This window comes from Gracilinanus agilis, chromosome 3 (assembly GCF_016433145.1).
Source record: "Gracilinanus agilis isolate LMUSP501 chromosome 3, AgileGrace, whole genome shotgun sequence".
Classification (NCBI taxonomy): domain Eukaryota; kingdom Metazoa; phylum Chordata; class Mammalia; order Didelphimorphia; family Didelphidae; genus Gracilinanus; species Gracilinanus agilis.
In genome coordinates, this window is record NC_058132.1 from 166,371,216 (window position 1) to 166,376,744 (window position 5,529).

A 5,529-nucleotide genomic window follows, 5' to 3' on the forward strand; every position below is an offset into this window, starting at 1 on the left:
TTCTCTAACCGCCGGGACTGGAAACCTGAGAGAAGACGGACCGCAGTGGCGGCTGCAGAGTCTCTTCAACCGCAATCTGCTGTCTGACTCCTTCAGCTACCGTTTCCGGAAACGGCCGGTTCCGCTTCGGGAACCTTCGCGAACTTTCCGGTTGCGCGCAGGCGCAGAAGTGGTCTGGAGAAGCGGAAGGGGAGGGGGGTGGTGAGGCGGTCCAGCGGCACGGAGGCACGCGCATTGGTTGCTGCTGGGGCGTAACGGACACAACCGTCAGTGCTAGGGGAAGAAACTCCAGAGGTAGAGCGATTCTTCCACCAGGCTAGGAAAAACTAAAGAGGATAGAAAGAACGGGAAAGCTTTGGACCTTGGGGATGTTCACAGTCTCCTTGGGCCGGAGTCGTTTTGTTTTTTAACATCCACGTTAAGTCTCTCTCTCAGTTGTCAGTGGAGAGGAACGGAACTCTCCCCAAGAGAGTTAAAGATTTGCACCTAAAAACTGAGTACTTGTAGTATTTCGTAAAAGTCCCGGAGCAAAACAAGAATGGAGTGAATATTCGAACAGATAAAATTGTTAAAAACTCTGAGGCTGGGGCTGACTCTCAGATCTAAGGAATGCCCTTCACGCCTTGCCCCTCTCCACACCCCCTGTTTTGGATTGGTTCGTTGATTTTTAACTTTTTTTCCCCCTTTTGGTCCACTGTTGTTACTTACCAATAACTCCTGTCCTCTGTAGTACAGCAAAATCAACATTTTAGAGATGGATGAATGAAAAAAAGCATTTACTCAGTGTGCCCTTTAAAAAACAATGCCTTTTACCTGAAGCCTTTCCTAATCCCTTTTAATTCCAATGCTTTCCTTTAATTTTCCTTTAATTATTTCTACCCTGTTTGTAGTTTGCTTCATATATATTTGTTTGCATGCTGTCTCCGTTTAGAGACTTTAAGCACCCTGAGGGCAGGGACCATTTTTTAAAAACCTTTTTATATCTCAGTGTTTAGCAAAGTGCAAACGCTTAATGTTTAGTAAATGAATGCTTATATGTGCTAGACTCTGTGCTAAGGTACATATAAAACAAAGGGCCTCTTTACCTTCAAGAAGCTTATATTCTAATAGGGGAAGATAATACAGATATAGGATGGTGGTGGCTAGGTACTTAGTTCAGCAAAGTTGCAAAGCTGGTGACTGAAATTAGAGAGCAAGTGATATGTCCTTTATAAGAATGGCAGTGTTGATTACACTCCCCAGAGCTTAAAGGTTAAAAGAGGGAAGGGTTCTGGACAGGGAAGAAGAAATAGTAATGTGATTGGGAGCAGCTCCTGCACCTGAGTCAGATGATAAAGTTAAATCTCACTGATCATAAAATCCAGGTGAAAACACAGTGCAGGGGTTGGAGATGGAGGCTGGAGTTAAGAAACATGGACTTAAAATGGCCTGGGAATCATGGAAGAGTTGTTACACAAGTATGCTTCATTCAACACCTCTAGTCTATTACCTCTCTACCAAAAGAAAGGAGTCATCAGTCTATAAATTTGCCATTTTTCTTCAATTAAGTTTTTTTTTTATTTATTGTAGTAATAGTAATTTGTGCTGAATCTGCTTAATTCACCTTGTATTAGTTCTTACAGGTCTTGACAAGTTTTCCTGATTATTTTATAAGAGGTATAAAATACTATTAGGCCATTCTCTAATCAATGGGCACATACTCTTTTTTTACCCTTTATACCATGAACCTGTCATAGACTTTGAACTAATGACTTCATGGGACAGTATTGACTTGAAACTATTACCATTTCTTAATTTAGGGATTATATGCTTGATGCTGTCTCCTCTCTTTGGGCCCTTACCCTTGCCAGTCCAATTAACCAATCAATCAATCAACATTTATTAAGTGCCCACTATGTGTTAGGCACCATGCTAAGAATTGGGATACAGAAAAAGGCAAAAGACAATCTTTGCTCTCAAAGAGGGAGTCAACATGAAAACAAATATATAACAAACAAGCTATATGTAAGATAAATAGGAAAAAAATAACAGAGAATAAGGTGCTGGAATTATGAGGGGTTAGGGAAGATTTCCTGTACAAGGTGGAATTTTAGTTAGACTCAAAGGAAACCATGGAAATCAGAACTCAAGAGGAAGAACGTGTCAGACATGGTGAACAGCCAGAAAAACTACTCGGTGCCAAAAGATGGAGTTTCTTTGTTTGTGGAACATCCAGAAGGCCAATGTTGTCACTGGATCAAAGAATACAGATTAGGGAGTTAGGAGGTCAGAAGATTGGAAGGGTAGGATAGGCTAAATTATGAAGGACTTTGAATACCATACAGAGCATTTTTTATTTATTCCTGTAGGCAAAAGGAAGCCACTGGAGTTTATGAATGAGGGAGGAGGAGTGATGCAATTAGTTCTGTATTTTAGGAAAACCACTTTTCAGTGATTGAATGGAGGATGAATTACAGTAGAAAGAGACTTGAGGAAGCTAGATGCATGAGCAGGATATTGCAGTAAGGCCAGGTGTGAGATGATAGGGTTCTGGACCAGAGTGGTGGCAGTATCAGAGAAGAAAAAAGGGATATATTCAAGAAATCAACAGGCCTTCTCAATAGTTTGGATAGGGGTGGGGGATTGGTGATAGGGACCAAAGATATCAAGGAATTCAGGATGACTCACTCCTAGGTTGTGAGCCTGAAGGGCTAGGAAGATAGTATTGCCCACTATGCATAATAAGGTAGGTAGAAAGAGGGAAGAGTTTAGGGAGAAAATAAGTTCAGTTTTGGATATACTGAGTTTAAGATTTCTATACATCCCACTTTGAGATGTATGAAAAGAATTTGAAGTTGTAAGTCTGGAAGTTATCAGAGATTGGGGCAGGATAGATATATTTGAGAACATCAGAATAGTAATTAAATCCGTGGGAACCTATGAGATCACCAAGTGAAGTAGTATAAAGAAAGAAGAGGATGGGTAAAGGAAATACAAGAAGGGGCCCAGAAAAAAACCTGTAGGCTACCCATGGTTAGAATTATCTGGAAAAGGATGCAGCCAAGGAGAAAGAGAAAGAGCAATCATGTAGATAGGAAGAAAACCAGGAGAGAGTGGTATCTTGAAAACCTAGAAACTAGGGAATATGAAGGAAGAGAAAGTGATCAACAATGCCCTTAATAAGACTAAAGATGTATTATAGTTACACTCACTAAAATTCATGAGTGATTGTATTTACATGTTAAAAAGTTCCTTGTGGGCCACAACTGGACTATCATAGTAGAGATAATTACTGCCCACTGAATTTCACTAGAAGGTGCATACAATTTTGTGGACAGGTATAGAAGCCCATCTAAATCTTATTCTACTTGAGTGGCTACATTAAGTCTATTAGGATAGAGGACAAATAAGCCTATGTAAAGGTGTATTGCCTCTGCTGCTAGAAGACTGACTTTAATAATACACTAGTTAAGACTTAGTGACTACAAAGATGGACCTCCCAAGGAGACTTATCTGGCAGTTGTCCAAATTTGTATTTTCCTGATAGTGAACTTGCTTTCTGGGGCAGCTAGGGTGGAATAGTGCCTAGAGCACCTGGCTGAAGTCAGGAAGACTCTTCTTCATGAGTTCAAATCCAGCCTTAGATACTATCTGTGTGACTCTGGGCAAGTCATTTAATCTTATTTGCCTCTATTTCCCCATTTGTAAAATGAACTAGAAAAGGAAATGGCAAACTCTCCCAACATTTTTTCCAAGAAAACCCCAAATGGAGTTGCCAAAAACTATACATGACTAAAATAGTTGAAAAACAAAGAACCTACCTACAGATTGCAATGTCTGAACCTTTTGAAAAATAATGTCCAGTAGAACTTTTGTTGACTGAACTGTTGAACAATATGAAATGCTCTAGATTCTTATAGTCAGTATGGATAATGATAACTCATATTCTTGAGATTCCTTTTCCTAAAATGAAGTTTGCAGTTAAGCTAGTCATAAGTTTCCAGGATACATATAGCATTGCATCACTTGGTGAATAGCAAACTTTAAAAAAAAACTTTAACAATTAATTCTAAGTAAATATAATAATTGACTCATAGAATAATGACATTAATTTTTAAAGTCACAACCACATTTGTTAATTTACCAAAAAAAATAACCAAAAAACAAACATCAAAAATTTTTTTTGGTCACAGTCTATTTCTAATACATTTAGAAATTTTATTTTTTATTAAATTCTGACTTAGAGGTGAAAGCTATCTGGAAAGATAGACTATGTCTCTTATTAAAGTTTGTGTTGTTGTTTTTCTCTGACCTTCATTCTCTTAGTGAAATTCTTAAAATATTCTACTTCTTTCTTCTTGTTCTGGGTATGTCGTTTCTTCAAAGAAATTCATCTACTCTTGTGCTTTGAAACAAAGAAAGTCACCAGACATTGAATTTTAGGAGCTGTTTTTTGGGAGCTACTGACATTTTTTTCTGATGTTCTAGGTGAAGAATGGAAGGGTTATGGGGTCTATACAAGTATTGGGAGCAACAAACAAGCTTTTCCCATGGAGTATTTTGGCTAATGGATGTGTCTGTCTCCTGCTCAGTAAGAGCCATTCTTGCTAGGAGAACAAGAGAAAGAAAATATAAATCTTGTCAGTTGTATTATAGATGTCCTTAACATGGCTATTGTTTTTTTTTTCCAAAGGTGAGAAAGCTATGCCAGGACTGATAGATGCTACTGTGCCAAAAAGAGCTAATAAAAATCACAAACTTTTCACATGGTCCAAAGAAGATGTCTGGTTGGCAAATATGTTATGAGAAAATAACTAAACAAGAAAGGTAAGAAACCCACCATGGGTTTTTTTAGCTCTATTGGGAGGCAAAGCATAATCAAAGAAAGAATAAGACCTCAAATTGGTGAATATGGGATGATCAAAACTGACAACAGAGAAAAGACACAGCTGCTCAATTCTTCTATTTCTGTTTTCTCTGCCAAGAAGAATATGACCTTTACACTATAAATGACAGAACAAGAATGACTAAAAAGGAATGGAAGATTAAGGTCAAGTAAGGGGCTGGTAAGAGAATACCTAACTATCCAAGATGAATTTCAAACACCTGGCCCAAACGAACTACATCCTTTGGTCTTGAAGCAATTGGTAGATGTAACTGTTGGGCCACTGTCAAGTGATTTTGAAAGATTATGCAGAAATGGGAAATATCACAAAATTGGCAATATTGTCCAAATTTTCAAAAAAGGGATCATTAAAACAGATCATTCAAGAGATTGTTGGTGAATATAAAAGGAAGTGGTCAATAAAAAGCCAACTAGATTTCAAGAACAGCTCATGCCAGATTATCCTTACTTCCTATTTTTTAATTTTTGGTTAGTATTGCTAAAATTATTAGAGAAAAGAATTATGTGTCTATAGTTTCTTTAGATTTTAGCTAAGCCTTTGTTAAAGAATCTCATAATACTCTTGCGAAGAAAAGAGATAAAAAATAAAATAAAGTTGTATAGATTAAAAACTAGTTGTAAGGCCAGACTCAAGGAGTAATTGT